The sequence below is a fragment of the Bombus pascuorum genome, chromosome 8 (genome assembly GCF_905332965.1).
Source record: "Bombus pascuorum chromosome 8, iyBomPasc1.1, whole genome shotgun sequence".
NCBI lineage: Eukaryota > Metazoa > Arthropoda > Insecta > Hymenoptera > Apidae > Bombus > Bombus pascuorum.
This window is the reverse complement of record NC_083495.1, coordinates 9,063,885-9,082,928: the sequence shown is the minus strand read 5'-3', so window position 1 is coordinate 9,082,928 and position 19,044 is coordinate 9,063,885. Positions and strand designations below refer to the sequence as shown.

The window sequence follows — 19,044 nt, the reverse complement described above, 5'->3', positions numbered from 1 at the left end:
GAAATGGAAGTTGCATATATATATATATATATATATATTTTTTTTTTTTTTTTTACTTCAATGTAACATCTGGAAGCTAACAGCTGCTTAGAGGAAGAATCATTTCTGTGACATTTTTGCATTACGTAGGAATATTTCTTCCTACATTAGAGAATCGGAGAAGAATGAATATGACGAAATAAATAATTTAAAAATGAATAAATAATTAAAACACATTACTGTTCGCATTCGCATCAAGATTTCAAGATTCGTAATAAAACCATCCACATAAATCTCACATATTGTTGCCTGTACTCATCTTGTAACCAAAAAATTCCACATATTAATTCTCCATTAAATGCTTCATAACGAATCGACGCTTTAACCGTCAGAATAAACCGATATTGATCATAATGGATAATCGTTTAATATTCATTTACAATAAGCTTAAGCTAACCAAGTCTTACCCAAAACGTGAAAAATTAAACATTCTATTTACGCGGATAGATGCAGGATAAATCTATTTCGCCAAGGAGGAAATTTCTCTATTGTGCAAGTAACAACTCCATTGGTAATTTCTGCCTCTGACTGTGAAAGACAGAGGACGGTCTGTCGATGATTGATGTCAAACGACGGACAATTAACTCGGTTGTGTCCACGTCCATCTATCCATATCAATCAACAGCCACTTGAATCGTTAGAAATCTTACGGTTTATCGACAATAAATCGACTTGTATCCCGTTTTCGACAAAGCATCGTCTCAGTTATTGGCCGAGATTAAAAGTGCAATTCATTGTTTGATACGCGGATCGACCTTGAATCCCGAGGCACAGCATGAAACAAGCAGAATCGAACTGGTGTGTGCGTAACTATGGTGCGAGAGAGGGTTCACGGCTGCTTCGTGCGCCATAAATATTCCGGTGAACGCGCGAGCGCGGCGTTACTGGTTATCGCGGTCCCTGGCTCGACGATTAACCGCATTTAACAAACTAAATTTTACGAGCGAAACGCGGCCGGCTCGTTCGCGCCAATTGGACCGCGCGTCGAGACGTCACGCCGAATGGTTACGCGATTTCCTAGAATTTTCCGCCGCCCGATCCTTTCGATTGCCGTGACATGCAACTGCACGCGAAATCAATTTAAAATTACGATTTCAGCCTGAAATATACGAGCGCCCGTTCTTGTGTGAGTAACGTGACGATACGAAAATAACAGAGGACGACAATGGGACGATAAATTAAATTAGAAATATACATACTGACCGTATGTACGCTTTTGTAAGCACATTTTTTTATTCGAACATTAGGAACCTATGTTATTGTTGATGTAAATTGTCACATGGACTTTTGCGATGACAATTGTACGTATCCTGTTTTAAAGCTGGTGTGTAAAATATTTCATTGAACAATTATTTCAAACGATGATTTCCAATAACTGATGACTTATACGAATAACTTTCCAATAACTGTGAAATATGTATAAATAGATGGAAAGTATAAAACGTCTCACAAACTATATAAAATTTTACTCGCTGTTACGCGACTCATTATTTCTCTCCATTTAGTACGTTGTAAATCAAAAATCGATTTCACATTAAGTCACGGAGATTAAACAACAGATTCAAATTCGGGCGCTACATCGCTACGTATTAATTGCAAACTCGATCGGTTTTCGTTCCCTGAAATATATTTCATACGGTTATATCGACAATTACCTCATAAAACAGTGAATATCTATTTGATGTGTGCGTGCATTCCACTCGCAGAAGTTGATCCGCGATTGCTTTCGAGCGTTATAAATACTTTTATTAACGTCAAATTACACGCCGACACCCATTACGCTCTTCATTTGCGCTTAGTGAACAGCATGTTATATGAAATATAATAAACCGTTATCGCGCTTGGCAAGAATAATTTACTCGCTGAAAATTGATCTACCGCCCGTGTTTGCAAATACAACATGGTATATAAAATGTACGAATACACCGTGAACGAAGGATCGTTATTTCGTTGAATGCAGATCGTAAATTGCTTCTTACGTACAGATGCATACTTTCATTCATAAGTAGTACAGTAGTATCATTTCGAATGTTGCAAATATTTCTATTAAAGTTCCCATGACTGATGACCAATTTTACGAACCTTATTTGTAGACGTTGAAGGCGATCTATGAAAGATTTTGTAGAAAATCGCGCGTATATTAATCAGTGGCAAAAACAGTTCAATTTACGTTAATATTTTTCATATGAAGTTTCGACGAGCTCCTTGACTTTTCACCAGATTATAAATCCCCTTTCTCTAAATATCCAACTTCAGCAATCCGAACGAAAGTTAAAACGTTACAAATGCTTGCCTTTGACTGGGATAGCTGCTTTCAACTCGACTTTCCATGGATTATTTAACAGAGGGAGCGGTATATGAAATCCGTGGACGCGGCGATCCGTTTAACGAAATTAATTTCGCCGTTGGCAACGAACGCATAATCGGCCGGGATCGTAATTTGTGGCGTGTCGAACCAAGCGACGCGGAAGCGAGAGCGCGTCGCGATTACGCCACGAAACATTGGAATCGTTGGACGAGCGTAAACCAGACAAAAGAAGGTCTCCTTCTATGGTACGTGGACCATAAATATGTATTCTATAGGTTTCGTTCTGGTGCAGGAACGTACGCATCGATGAGTCCGAGTTATGCGTAGACGTGCTAATAACGAGCCGATTCTCTATTCCGCCGTGAATTCCACCCCCCTATTACACGGCACGCTTCCACCCCAGAATTTATAGACACCGTCGGCATTCCGATATTCCCGTGAGCTTGAAAGTCGTCGTTTCCCAGAAACTCGTCGAAAAATCGACCGGTTATTTATTCCACGCGGCGTTCTCGTTTGGCTCATTAACATGGAAATTGAGTTACTCCTAATCACCCCGAGATCGGTTAACGGCGACCAGCTTGAAATGCCTCGAACGCTTCAGTGTATAAGAGACTGGAAAAACGTGTTGTAAGATAGGTTTCGAGTGCTAGTTGGTTTTAATAATTAACGGTTAATAGCTTTAATAGGTTATGAGAACGTTGAACAAAAAAGAGACTATTCCCTTATATGCATAATGTTGTCATTTGATATCCTATCCACTGTAATATGTTGGTACTTATAAAATTTCTTTGTAATTTAGTAGATACGTATTTATGTTTGTTAGCACGTAAGATGTCTGTATAATCAAATAAATTGAGCGTCTGTCTTTAAATAAACCTCGTTATGTATCATTATCTTAATATTATTTCTATAACCATTATTTGCTGGTATTGCCTTATTCTGCATTTATTATTGGGAAAAATATTTTTAAAAGATTCTTCGTCGGAGAAATGTAACTATAAATGAAAGGAATTATGTAATTCATTAAACAGCGTAATACTTTCCTATACCAATCCCACCTTCATAGAAAGGAATTATATGCTCCCTTAATTACTCGAATAAAACCGTGCTATGTTAACCCAAGATAATAAAACTGCATTATTAAATATATGGTAGACTGAATTTACATTTAAAGGATAACGTGTTAAAAATGATACGTGTAGCCGAACCTACTGAACAGAAAAATAATTCGGCTGTCAAATAAAAACGCTATCGTCATTCTTTAAAAGGTTAAATTAGCCGCGAAAGTGGCTTGATTCAACATAATTCGCGTGCCTCATTAAAGTCGATTAACATCGTGTCTTTACACGTTTCGCGTATGAATATACATGAGGACCATAAATTTTCCCGCTTAAATATTAACGTTTAAATAACAGCACGATAATTTCCGCTGTTTACCTCTGTTCAACAAGGTGTTTGCACGGCGCTGTTCAGAAGCACGACAAAGGAGAGGGAAGAGAGAAAAAAAAAAATAAAGAACAGAGAAAAATGAGTATGAGCCTGAGGTGAGGAATATTAACTGTTCGAAGAAAGAGAAGCGTAGGGGTCTCGAAGCGAGGAATTGCTTTTATGAAGGGAAGAAAGATAACGAGCTCGGATAAACGGCACGACATGTTGTTCGCCATGCAAACGAGTACAAACAAATAACGTAACTGTCCAGGACCGCGATATGTCGTCGTTTAACCGGCCAATACAAACGTCCGACTATTAGCATAATCGGAAACGATATCCATCGATAAACTCGGCTGACTTGCCACAATTCACAACGCGTGAACCGAGCATTTTCTGAATTTAACAAGTAGGACTCGTTAGTGGCAATGATAAGATAACGACAAAATTAATGCGATACTAAGTTTGTTCGTGGCGATGGTTTTAATGTAAAATACAACAGTCCGTGTATCTCGTGACCATTAAACGGTTCAATGGCGAAATCGAGGAACGTAATGAAACATAGGTTCCAACAGCGTTGTTTCTATTAACGATAAAGTTGAAATATTTAATATTTGTCTACAAATTTACGCAATATGAGTATTTTAGAGTGCATATGTTTGACGATAAATCGACCAATATTTAGCTAACATTGGAAATGTATCGAAGTATACGATTAAGCAGTATTTACGGCGTTTCAAAAACTGTAACACTAGCAGCACTTAATCTTCCAAAATTGAGAACATTTATTTTAACGCCGCTTTCACCCATTGTTTTTTTCCATTTCACTTATTTAATTTTTTTAGACATACGGATTGTTCAATGAAAAGATGTAATAGATTCAATGCCTGATTTTGAACTCGAATACAATAATTTACATTTTACTTGCACAATGTACAATAACAATGTACAATAATTATCAGAATATAATTGATCATTTGTAAAAAAATGTATGTGTATCTTTTCTCAAAATATGAAACTAATAATCATTTATATTCAGTACCTAATTAATTAAATTTATAAAGTAGCTGTAGATATTTCTAGACATAAATATATTATCGTAATGTAACCGGTTCGTTTTATGTCTCAATAAAAACATTGAATAATCGATTGTATGACAGTTTGCCCTATATTAATATCAGAACAAGAAGTATATATTGTACGATACAATTTTAAGAGTAATTTCATATTAATACAATTATAAGTTCAAAAAGAAATATGTTTATATGTCGTCTTTAAATTCTTCTATTTTAAAGTCACACAGAAGGAAAATTTTCTATTTACAAACTTATCGAACTTAAAACATTTTTACCTATATATGTTACGCTATCCAGATCATCAAGTTACAATTTAATACGAGTTATACCTATTCATAAATATCTAACCTAAATTCTTCGTAAGCGCTTAAAAATTCAATACTCGAATTTCATCGTCACAACCATTGTACAGTCACTTGCTTATTGTTAGTCGAGTCGACACGGTGAATCAGAAACGAGATTGCGGCATCGAAATCACCGCGAAATCGTGCGGGACAAGTCCCGGGACTTGTCGCCTGTTCCGCCTGTATTTCACAAACGGAGCCATTATAATGACATTTAAACGGCGCGCCGCAGATTGTACAGCGACGGGCATAACCTTTCCTAACCGGCTGATTTATTTGGCACTGAGTTGAACCAACAAGCGGTATCGTGAAGAATTACGAGGGCGTGATGAATCTAATAAAATGGCCGTGCACTCTGGCCCTCAATTCGTGACGCTTTTCGCTTCTCGTTCGATCTCTCGTCGATGTGGTTCTCGTAACCAAATTAAAGCTGTTGTGCTTTTGTTTTTTCTTTTTTATTGTAGAGTATGATCGAGTAGTCTAAAACGGTGAATTTTGAATTTATTTGAAACTCGAGAAGGGAAATAATTTTAGTTTCCGAACTTCGATGGGTGTTTGCGTATAACGTGGAATTATTACTTTCTATTTTAATATTTTTAAATTTCCAATTCGTCAACTTTTCCAGTTTTAATACATGAGATACAGTTTCTTACGTTGTAACTTAATTTAGCAGAAATTACATCAACGTAGATATCCATATCGTTGGTTTAAAAATTGTGAAAATAATTGAAAATATAGACGAATAATGAAGAACTTCTGGAAATAGTTTACTGAGTATTAATCACTTGGGATAATGCGTTCAATGCCATTTATAAATATATATCATGTTATTAAATTTTGACAAAAAATCATAATTCTTTAACTGAAAGAAGAAGATTAAAAGGAGAAAAACTTTCACACAAGGATACAGAAATAGAACTGATTAGTGTTCGTACATGTTCCATCAGTTCACCATCAATTTTTTGCATCATCTGAAATGCAACTTAATAACATATCTTTAAAGACAAACAAAAAGGAAAACCGATTAAGGAGTGTTTCGAAACGTCATGGTTTAAATCTCCTTTTTACCTCTCGCATGCGTAATCAACACGCAACCCTCACGAAGCGACGGTAGCATAATCAAACTCGGCCCGACTCGTTCAAACTAATGACGCCCCGATCATTTTTCACGCGAAACAATCGGCCGATTGCTGTTCTCCGGGCTTCTAATCGAGTTCTCGTCGAGCAAAATTCAATCGAGAGAAACGAGTTCGCTGGTCGTACGACGAACCGCGTCGTTTCAGCATCTCTTTCCTCGAAAGTCAAGAGTCAATCCTGCGTCAAAGATTCCACTTCCACATCCATGAAATCGACGCGCCTGGCAGACCACTTGCTGGAAACGCAGATTGTACGCGTCGGCACGCGCGCGCGCCATCGAACACACGCGTCTTTCTGTTAGCGACGCGACGAGTCGAGTCAAGTCGAGTCGAGTACACATAGTACGAGGCCCTGCACACGTTGCAACGGCGCATGAGTCGGTGACCTTGAGTCACGCACGATGAAGCATCCGTTTGAGTGTCGGTCGAGGAGCAAAGGGAGAGAACACCGGGGAAGGAAGGAACGAAGCCAGAACCAAAGCTGAAGCTGAAGGAAACGAAGAGAAGAGGAGAAAGGCAGAGAGAAAGAAAGAGTCAAAGGGAGAAGAGAAATAGCAGGCGCGAGTAGCAAGGGAACGAGCCGCGAACCAGACGAGAGGAACAGAGACCGGATATAAAGAGACCGAACAGGAGGGATGAAAAGGATGTTGAAGAGGGAGAAGAATTTTATGGCGGAGGAGCTTAACTAACCCGCGTAAGTATTCTCGTGTGTACTCTAAGGTATAGTTTGCTTCTTTTGTAGCTCGGTTTGCACGCGTCTGCTCACGTTTGCGGCTGTTTGATCGCGATTGTACGCGTGTCTGCGTATGTCCGGGTCACGCAGACGCGCGCGTTCCCCTCGAGCCTCAGCTGTAGGAGGTTTGTCCGTGTTCGATCGCATCGTCTCTGTACGCGCGTGGATCGTGAACGCTCGTGCGCGGCCGCGTGAATCCGCCACGCTTCGTTGAATCGCAATGTGGAACACGTCTTGGGATATATACACCGTGGTTCGTGCCTTTTATCGTTATTCGACATTTATTTGTTCGCCGCAGAAACGGAACTCCGGTTACGCAGCGACGACCTGGGCGAATTCACGAGCCACAGGAGAGCCTGGATTCGACCGTGGAACAGTTAGCTTCTGTCGCTCAGTCCCTCTGGTTCTGATTTTCCATTCAACGTTGCCTCACGGTTTCTGCGAAATAAAATCTCTGGATAGCGCGAACGGAACTCCACCAAATCCTGCACCACATTACGCTTTTCCTCTCTACTTTTTGTGCCTTTGTTCTTAATTGAACGCGAGTCCCTCTATGGGAAGAATAGTTTATTTTACTCGTTCTCTTACTCGTACGATTTTCAGCCAAGCTCGCGCCAATCTATCGAAGAAAGCATACAATTGTACAGGATTAAACTGATCCCAAGTAATCTCGCGTAATAATATCGTATACACGATATAGCTTTATAATACTGATGAGTTAGAAACTAGAGGATTATAAGGTTCTTTGTATACCAGCGTGCTGTTTGCGCCGAACGTATTTCATGTTAGGGATTATAAAAAGCACAATGAATTATTCAAGTGATGCTATTTGAGAACCGCTGTTACAAGACTCCCTTGTAAAACGAGAAGCCAAACGTAATCCCAATCAGCTCTCGCGCCTACACGAGGGAATCTTCCTTCATCGTGAGCTAACAATAAGTCACGAATGGCTTCACGGATTAGCAGTAAAACCAGGAAATCTTCACGGAGGATATACACGCGTGTACAAACAACTACGTACAACTTCATTCGACGCAATTACACGAATTCAAATGCGCAAATCCTCCCTCTTAGCTTTTGTCCGTATAAAGATAGAAAGAAAAAGATGATAGTCTCAATTGTTTTTCTAAATATATCGTCATCTTAGATTTTTAATAGCCACTGTACTTAAGTATTTTCAAAATCTAATCCATTCGTGAACCACTCGCTTCACATATTACAAACCTATGAAATTTAACTATATTTTAAATGCTTAATAATTTATAATAATTATGTTTTATTATAAACGGCGTGGAATAATAGTAAGCAAAGTTCAATAAAATAAAAGAAAGTCTACAATGCCTTCCAAAATTGGCTGCGTTTATTGGCCACTTTATAAGGACCATTAAACTCGTGAGGATTATAAAATACGAAAGAATCTCGAACATGTGAAGTAATATCTCATTATATACGATTAAAAATGATAATAAAGAAAATTCAATAAAGCTAAAGAAAGTTCTTGAAGTTCCTTGAAACTCATCCCATCCATTCATCACATTATAATCGCCATCAAACTCACGAGATTTATAAGACGCCCAACAACCTCGTCAGAACAAAAACGTAGTTCAATTTCCCCCGATCGGGAGAATTAAAAAATTAATAATTGCCTAAGGACAAAAAGTACAACTCAGATGATGCCTATCATTGATGAAGGCACGAGATCATCCTCGCTATTCTGCACTTGACACCACATGCTCGTAACAAGTGCTAGTTGTTGGGTGGCTGGTTCTGCCGCTTCTCCTTCGTTCTTCCTTCGAAATCGAGAGTCCATTGGCTGGAAGCGCGCAAAACCAGTCTCTGGAGGGTAGAGAAAGACGAGGACGGGGCTGGCCGGATGGATCGGAAGAAAGAGAAAGATAGAAAGAGGCAAAATTTCTTTGAGGAATTTACGGTGAATCATGTTTTCCCGTGGCAAAACTCGCTTTCGACGAGTCCAGTTTAACTGCGCTCACGTCCACGCTGATTTCCGTTTCGATCGATTGCCGATTGTGGTTAGGAGATCAGTGGACCGAACAATGATTTCCAAATCAAATTGCGTGGAAAAGTACTGCGTTCCGTTTAAGGAGATATTTGAACGTTATATATACAGGGTGCTCCTGATAAGTAGATCGAGGTATAGGTATCTCCGTTACGAATGAAGTTGAGAAAAATCAAAGAGAATTAATAATTTTAATAATTGTTTTAATTTACTTTCGATTACCTTTGCACTGAATTTATTTCCTATATACTTAGTGCAAGTAAAAATATGATTATGTAAGATATATTTTTTATTATTCATAGATTATATGATACTTATTACAATTAAAAATAACTCGCCTGCGCTGACTTTAGGTTTAATACTAATAGAGTGTCTGATTAACACATATAGCTAGATATATTCTTCAAATTTAATTCGTACGATTTACCCAATTAGAGTAAACACTCGATAACAAAATGAAATGTTTCATTAAAAATAATGCCTACTATCAACAGTTTGAAACATGTACCTCAATGTTCATTATGAACTACAGAAATATTTACGTTTGAATTAATGTAGCAGCAGTAAGGACTGAATAAAGAGGATCGCTGATAAAATCTTGCTCTACTCTAAAGAGAAAAGCTCTTACAGTCGAAAGGAGAACGTGACTCATATTCTCTCTGTGCAACTCACTTTCAGAAGCACTTAACGACATCCATGTATAACGCTCAACTTCTAATCCGAGTCGACTAAATATCTGTTGCTAATTGAATGCACGCGCTCGCTCGCTGCTGTGATTAAAGTTACTCGGTGGACGTAATCTGGCTGCTCCAACTTCTCATTATCTTCTTTCCTCGAATAAACTAGCGAGCGTAGCAACCCTAATTAACAGACGAAAAAGTTCCAAGATTCCCGCGAGAGACGTCAACGCGTTACTTGGGCCACGATAAACAGACGGAAAAATTCTTATGAATGACCAAGACACTGCGAGAGCTGCGACGCGACCGTAAACTAAAAACTAAAAGAAATCAAACACTTTTTTTTAACCACTGCGCTGCCCTGAGAAGTCGCCGCTTTTCATTAGCATTTCGAGCGCATAGTCAGAATTCTGCTCTTTGAGACCACACTCGCTTATCGTTCGCGCGGAATCTAGCTTTTTAATTAAAAGGAAAATTCTATCCGAAGTTTTGCCATTGTTAATTAAAGGATATTATCACATAGATGAACGCGACTAACGACCAGCTGAATCGTATTATTCACGAGTGCAATTAAAATTTCGTCATTTCCCATTCGTTTCTTTTTGTACACGTAGCCAGGTAATGACACTCGTTACTTATTTTTATGTAAATCTCATTATATTTTGTCAGACAAGTGACGACGTCTCGACGTTTAATATGATAGGGTGAAATATTAATGATGCGCCATCAGTATGGTACTTACCCCCTTGGAATGATTTATCGATGTATGCAGCGAATGTTAAATGAAGTAAGAGACTGAATGGCAGAAAATGAAGAAACGCGAAATGCATGTAATAAGGTAAAAAGCCAAAAGAACAGAAAGCTTATTAGACTCGAATCGTGAAATATGTATTATCTTAAGGTTCTGTCACTTTTTGTATTATAATTTTGTACATTATATTTTGTAATATTGTATTATTCAAGATACATGTACGTAGTTGAAGTTTGATAGTATATGTATCCTATTGTTTGTTGCATGTCTAAATATACTTACAGTATATTTCTTATCAAATGCATTGTCCAAAGGCCATCAATGTGTGAAATATTTTATGATAAATAGCAAGAAATAAAATCAAAAAGAATTTTTATTTTTCACCTTTTTACGTTATCCGAACTTGATTCTTTAACAAACCATGAAGAAAATAAATATAAATGCAAAGTTAAGCGATCGAACAAATATTTGGAATAAAATAATGGCAAACACGCGCAAGGAATTAATTTAATTCCTGTAAATAAGTAAAACGTTATTGACTGATACACCAAAATAATTTTCAAGTATGTCAGAGTATATGTTTAATTTAGATCGTATTACACGCATCATTTACATTTCATAAGAAGTACCTTTTTGTCCGAAAGAAATCCATTGTGCATAGAAAATAAAGCAATTTAGTCTGTGTATTTTTATTGATTTTGAAAGATCGTCTCATGAATAAAGTATACTCTTCACTGGCCATTTTGTACCGGCTGCAAGGTCGTTGCGGGAGTTAAACTGTGAAACCATTATAAGAGACAACTGGTTTGAAGGCATGATTTATCCTTGAACTTACACATACATATACACCTGTGCAAGCCTACGCGCACGCGTTCAAAGAGTCCAATGCTAATTTCGCTTTGTACAACAATGCTTATTCATCTCTTTCGAGACAGGTCGAATTCCATTTATCGACCGTCTGATTTGTTACGGCATGGCAGTTTAATGGCAACACAAATCTTTGCAAATGCAACTTTATATCCGCTTAAATAAAAATATAAGCACGAGTAGAACTATGGAAAGTCTACACATCCTGAAATACTTTATCTACTACGTATTTACTTCTCTTTACAATTTTTCACTTCTTCATATATCAACAAACAATTATCTATATTTTTACAAAAAGTAAAATGTAAGCTTTAAAGACTGAAGTCTGAAAATTAGAAATATGTAATTGAAATATAGAATAATAATGAAATCGAATAATTCAGTTATGTGATACAAGGAATACAAATATAAGAATAAATATAGATTCTGTAACTATGCTGAATAAAAAAAATTTTGGAATAAATGTTATTAAGGGCTATAAGTTTTTCAAGAGTAATGATTAAAGAAAATCGTCTTCTTAGAAAACTCTTTTACAAAATGGTTAGTGCAGAGTAGAGGAATTAGTTCAAAATTATTTCTTACAATTTGTAAATTAAATCTTTCAAAGATCAATTTCTGCGACAGTTTTAAAAAACACTTATCACGTTTTATGTGTCTCTTATATATACTTATATATAAAGATACATATAAAAATAAATATATAAATATACTAACGAAAATTTTGTCTAAATTCTTAAGTAAAGTTACTTAAAATAACAAAATCGGTCATGGTAACATTTGCAAGTAATTTCATGAGAATTGATTCGCAAGTATTAAAATATCATGATGCGGTTTCAACGATTAGTCTCATTAAACCACCGCGGGATATTTTGTATTTCGAAATTAACCGAATTTCAGTTGGATAAATTTATTATTTGATGGTGCATCCGAGTGTCGTTTTCTGCAAAATTTATTACATACGTGTTCATGACATAACCGATTCAAAAATATTATTACTCGCAATTGCAGCAGTAAACACGATCCAGATCGTTTCATGCATTTACAAATGCAATGGAAAATAAACGATTTATACCTTTTAATTATACCGAATTATAGCTTTTAACGCGCGTGGCTTCGTTCATGGTATTTATGCAACAGGAATCTCAGTTAACATCTTATCAAATATATTCGGTTAAGTAAATACTGCGAAACGAGGCGGAAAAAATAGAGAAATACATTTCAAAATTAAAATAAAAATGAATATTATAAAAAGGTAAATTAATTCCTGGATGCATAATAAATATTCTCTCCAATAATAAGAAGAGGATATACGTATACATAAATAAGTAACATCACGTTAGTATAAAACAACTTTAATTAAGAATATTATGCATAAAAAAAATTCAATTCCTATAATGAGGAAGGACTGTTAACAGTTAACAGTTCATTTCTCCGAAAAAGGAAACTACAGGGCTACGATAAATATATATATAATATATTTAAATAACGAGTGTCTTTTCTACTTGAGTAATTGAATTATTATAAAATTCTTATTTGTTTCGTACACGTGAAAAGAACAGGATATTTTAGGAGCCATTGCACTATAAGTAGCTAATATTAGAAAACCAAAGTTAAAATCCCCGACGACGTATTCATATTTAGTTCATTATCTTATCCTACGAGCGCTTTCTCAGAAAGGAAATTTTCTTTCATTCCCTGAAACGAAGTTTGAGACGGACATCTGTAAAGAGCTCGCGAAATAAACCAGTGTAAAACAAAGTTTGAATTTAGGGTGCAAGCTTCAGAATACTTTACACGAATGACTTCCCTCTTCAATTATCGAAGAACAAATTAATGAAAAACAGGCATCGGATATTTCTTCGTATAAGAATATACGTATATACGTATTTCAAGCTTTATCAGTGCGAAAGCGCAAAATACGAGCGATTGCAACACGATGGATATGCGCTCATTTATGCATTCGCGTATTTATGCTCACGTACATACACAAGATCTCTACTGCACGTGCACAGACACCGTGGATGCACACCATAGATGCACACGATGGGGCTAACAGCAGCATGGAATGTCGTCGTAGTGGCGCTCAACTCGCCTCTTTAATTCACACGTACCCTTCGTGTTCCACCATCTCGAATAAAACATTTCGTCGATTAGTTGAATCTTCGATCGACCTTTTATATTTGCTCCATGATGGCCTACTTCTCTTCGAGATCCACGTGGGCCCCATTACCATTCTTTTACGATCACAATAACGATTCCAGGTACTATAAAAATTGCAAGGGTTATGGTACGGTGAAATCGTAGATACGTACATCAAGTGTTTTATGTTGGCTGGAACATTTAATGGATACTAAGACAAGTCGTAAAGAGGAAATTGTCCGTACTGCGGCTGCTTGCAACCAGGTATAATTGCATAGGTCAGGTTCGTGCAGCTGATACCGTGTAAACTTTCTGACATACTGAGGAATATATCGGCTTAGTCTTTGAGTAATCGTTTTTCTTATAACGCGATATTTTGTTAACTACTTTGATCGGATTTGTGGAAGAACTTGGAAACGAAATTCTAGTAATTATTGTCTATGTAAAAATCACGTATCGCGTATGTTCGTTAATTATTCTTTATTTTTATTGGTAGAATAAAAATAGGAATAAAAATAAGATACAAAAATTTAATCATAGAAGTTATACCTATCTGGTTATTTTCTATTTTTACTCGTTAAATATGAAAGGCATAAGATACCAGAAATAAGATAAATATATTAAAATTATATCGGTCAGCTTGTTGAAGAGCTTGGCATCTCTTAATTAACACAAATTATAAATAATATAAATTAGAGAAATGAAACGGATTTCGTAACAAGTGTTTTGGATTTAAAATATCAACGATTAAATTTCTATAAATTTTATACCTTTCATGCTGAACTGACTATACAATACAAAACAAATGTGCCAAATGATTGGAAACAAAAAAAAAAAAATTGATACTTTCGAAATACTCATGCAAATACAGTCAGTTACGAAATGTACGTACACCTTTTATAACAAGGTTAATTTGATTAAAATAAATTCCATGTTTCAAAGTTAATTGATCCTATGCCAAGTAGCTCAATTAAATGCTACTTTAAAGGTAAACTAAGATCCTTACAAAATATTAGTATAACCTAGTTTGAAATAACAGAATTGTACAAACACAATTTTTTTGCTTATCTGTTTCAATATCTTTGTAGCATCACTAATATACGTATTGTTATAAAGAATTTATTGTTACTTCATATGCTAATAAATAAATATAGCATTATATGATATGATTTAGTATACATATATATACGTGTCTCTCTCGAACGATCGTAAATGAATAACAAAATAAATCATCTTAATGCCAATCTACGGATCATTCGAATAATGCGTCTACGAAACCAAGACAGACACACAGAAAAGATAAAAAATCTCTACGCGTACATAGAGAATACGCCGAATGATTCCATCTGGTTGCTGTCTTTGAACTGCAAAAAAGGCGAACGTATTCAGTGGTCTCCGATGCGATTCGTCTTCTGTTTCCCGGTGATCCGATCGTTTCCCTCTCGTCGTCGACAAATATCGCCAAGCTGGAGAGGATCCTGGCTGAGGAAAGTTGAACATGCCCAGAATGGTCGCCGGCAACGACAGCAAACTGCTCTCCAATAAGATTCCACGGATATATGGCGAGGAGCGGAAACGATTTGCCTGCCAGGCAGAATTCCCTTTCCACGTCAGGAAAATCGATTACCAGTCTTTCTTCTCCTCGGGCCTGTTTCAAGCCTGTTCCCCTATGGATAGATTGGCATCGAGGTCTGTCGCATAAATAGATAAGGTATCGATACATTATTCGCGAGCGGTGGCTCGCTCGCTGCTCCAACGAAGTGCCAGGGATCGAAAAAGAACGAGTTTTGTAACCGAGCTTCTCGCGTATCCAAGATATGAGACATCTCGACGAGGACTTTGTGCGCTCTTGCGAAAATTTCTGAAAGGCCGATCGATAATCTAGCTTCGCCTTTCGTAATTCGGTAGACGCGAACATCGATCATGTGGTTTAATTACACACTTTCATCTCGACTACACGAGTTTTGAAACGAAACCAATTCGTTGTCAGATCGATGTAAAACGAAGTTGAAAGAATTTTTCAAACGCTTCTATTCTGTCTCTATTACTTGTTATTATTATCATTATTGTTTTATTCATTTATTAATAGTAATAGATGTTCATGCGAACAGGATAAAATGAGGTAAAATTAGAAATAATTTTTACAGATACGTTTCTCCTTTAATTAATTAACAGCTTGTTAAAGCACAAACAATCGAGCTGTCCTATTTACTTTCGATCGCAGTCCATAGACTCATCGAACGCAATTTCTTTAACTTCTTCAATGATATTGGCATACGTGTGTACAGTAGAATTGCATTTATCTGAACTTGTCAGGGGACAAACGGTTTATATAATCGGAGTTCGCATAATAGGAGTTTGCCAATTATCCTTACTACCCATTACTTCTCGTTCATATAATAGGAGCTCATGTTCAGACGAATAAACTCAACTATCCAAAGTTCAGCTATTCGAACATCAAGTAAAATTTCTTTCCGATAAATAGAATTCACACACCTAAATAGAGTTCTACTGTAATAGCATTCGTCTTTCGCACAAACAAGACTGCAAAACACGGGACAAAAATTTGCATACGTTATTTTTCTCGAAAAGAACGATACGTAATTGCCTCAAATTCATCCTCCGAGTAAAGGTTCAAATTTGCGATTATTCTTCTGCAAAATGAATTCCCTAAAGACGAGACAAGACGAAGAAGAAATAGAAACGACGAGATCAAAGGATAAAGACGAAATAAAAGAAAAGTGGACGTGTTAATCGAGGCACGCGTCGCGAAAGACCATTTATCTGGTGTCATAGTTTCTGCTCGATGAAAGCGGAGAACAGGCGAAGAGGGTGCGATTTGAAAAATCAGAAAGTCTCGCAATGTAGGAGGGTCGGCGGCTGTGTGCGAGCGTTTGTCGCCGCTACAAATCTAATCCGTGCGTGGGCGGGAATTCATAGCGGGATTCCAAACTGCTGGTAACCTGTGGCGCATTGTTACAACCGGTAGGAGCAGAGATTGTCCCCACGGACACAGAGGAGCGCCGCTTCTGTCGCCGGGCGAGATTAATTTCGCACGCCGTTGCAGTCTGACACCATACTAATACCACGTAAATAGGATCACAATGGCGGACCGCAGTTTCCAATCATGTCTCGTCCGTGCCGCGTCTCTCCTTGTATCCGAGTAATCGTGACCCCGCCTCTATGTATGCCCGGCCAACTGCGTCGATATAATTAAGACTTGACTCTAAGAGACCACCGGGCAAAATTAGTCTTCCGGGAATGAGCCGAGCCCTGTACGACCAGTCTTTGCCATGTAATTAATAGTAGGAATCATTTTTCCATTCATACAGCTCAAAGTATAAATGGAAACGAATTAGGCTAGTAGTGAACTAGACTGTTAAGAGATGAAAACGATTGTATGCAGCAATAGCAGTGTTTTGAGAATATAAGGGATATGTAAAAATTGGAATTTTTAACACTAATTTTTAATACCAATATAGTAATATTAATAACTTAGAATGTAAAGTGATTAAACATACTCTACTGTAGAAATGATTTATCGAAAATACAAAACATGTGCTATCTTTAAAAACAACAAAATATTAAAATATAATGAAAATTATCTCAAGAAATGATCCTCTCAAAATTAATTAACATTTAAGTGATATGTATCGTAAAATGGTAAGCTTAAGAACGTGAAAGAACAATTGCCTGGAACTTATATACGTAGCTTCCGATTAGGAGTGTAAAATGGCTGTTGCAAGACTACCCGATGATAATTGTTAAGTAAGAAATTACAGGGTGAGAATCAAGTCGATTCGAGACTAGCTGAAAAATAGCGATCGCCAGTTAACTGTGAGGTCACGGGTTCGCCCTTTTGTACCGTGCCTCTATCTTCAGCATCTTTCATTCCGGCTTCGCTTTTAGATTATGACGCCGATCCCGGAATATAAAGCTCGCCTTTCGAACAGCGATCACGAGTGGAAGAACTCGTGATTCTGCAAATTGCTCCTCAAATTATATCCTTACTACCGTTCATTTCATTCTTTCTCCTCGCTCGAAGGATGAATGTGCGCCAGCGTTTCTTTCTAACGAGTATCGTTTTTATTGTCAACGTAAATTGAAGCGCGAGAAATGAAGGACATTACCAGGCAGTGAGAATGATTGTCGTTTTACTACGCGTTCTTGTAGTTTAACTTTTAGATTGCGAGACTGTGTGAAAATATCTTTACTATAAAACCTTTACAATCGTCATGTGTGTTTTGTTGAGTTTTGTTGAGTTTTGTCGACTGGGTATTTGTAACGTGTTTATCGCTGAATCGTAATGTGTTTATTCGTACTATTGGAATATATGTTATTTTCAAATTATATTATGTTACAGGGATATGTTCCAGCTGCATAATTCAAGTTTCAAACAAGGTTAAAGATCGTAAGAAAGATCTTCGTTATAAGGTATTTTAAACGAAATATCGTCGAATAGAAAATAAAAGGAGTAAGAAGATCTCTTTATATGAAAATTTTAATTTATTATTTTAGAGAAATTATTTTTATATTTATATTTCATAAGGGTAAAATAAAAACGAAATATTTAATTCATTCTTATCACTGTAACATAAGATTCCATTTCTATTGTACCTATATATCTTGACAATTTATAGAAAACATTCTAACATTTGTTCCATTAAAAAGATATAATATTATCTTAAGAAACAAAAATAAAAATATTATTTTCACCTATTGCGTTTAAGAATCTCCATTCTTTATAGACATGATAATAATTCTTCTCATGTTGCACATATATTACTTTGCGTTACAAAGTATGAGACAAATTCTTCGTTATTTAACAAGAATTATAGTATAGTGTAGAAAAAGGCTTGCGAGAAAAATAGATACGTATGCTAATTATCCATTTTTTCTAAAAAGCGCACACCTACTACAGAGAAAAGTATTACCTGTTAAATATGCAATTTTAAAACTGATATCAATATTTACAACTTACTACGCACAAAACATCACTATTTTCTTTCTTAGTAGTTCATCATGTTCCACTATCTTTTATTACTGAATTAACATACAAAATGTTCGCAACTGTTCAAAGCCTCAAAAAATTTCGTGTTACATTTCTTTAGCAGTTACTGCCTTTTTTCATAATTGAGCAGCATATTGGAAAAAACTAACTTCTCTTTTTTTCTCTGCCGTATAATTAATTCATCGCCAGAATATCCAAATGAACATTTCTCCCCCTCCTTTCGTCAGCAAGTGCGTAACAACAGGCAAGGACGATCGGGCGACGATTTCGGCTCAAATAAAAATCCACTTTCTCGGAGGGCGAAAATGCTGATCCAAAATTATGTAGATTTGATCAGATTCCGCTGTTGGAAGATGAGGAAGGGAGAAGGAGAAAGCGAGGAGCTTGCACGTAATGCGGCAAAGTGCTTTTATTATTCATCGCTCTCGGGCGAGACCCGAGGCAACGCCAGGACAAAAGCAAACGTCTACGGTGTTTTTATAAGCTGCACTTGGAGGCGTCGCGTCGCGTCGCGTCGA

General features: G+C 36.7%; 1 protein-coding gene and 1 long non-coding RNA gene across 2 annotated transcripts in view; one reads left to right on the top strand and one right to left on the bottom strand.

Moving 5' to 3' along the window:
- Positions 1-19,044, bottom strand: part of LOC132910002 (mucin-2-like) — a 708,972-nt gene that overhangs the window by 58,977 nt on the left and 630,951 nt on the right. The window lies entirely within an intron of this gene.
- Positions 6,940-8,168, top strand: LOC132909631 (uncharacterized). Its single transcript, XR_009658575.1, has 2 exons — positions 6,940-7,025; positions 7,363-8,168. It is a non-coding gene; the product is annotated as an uncharacterized LOC132909631 (long non-coding RNA).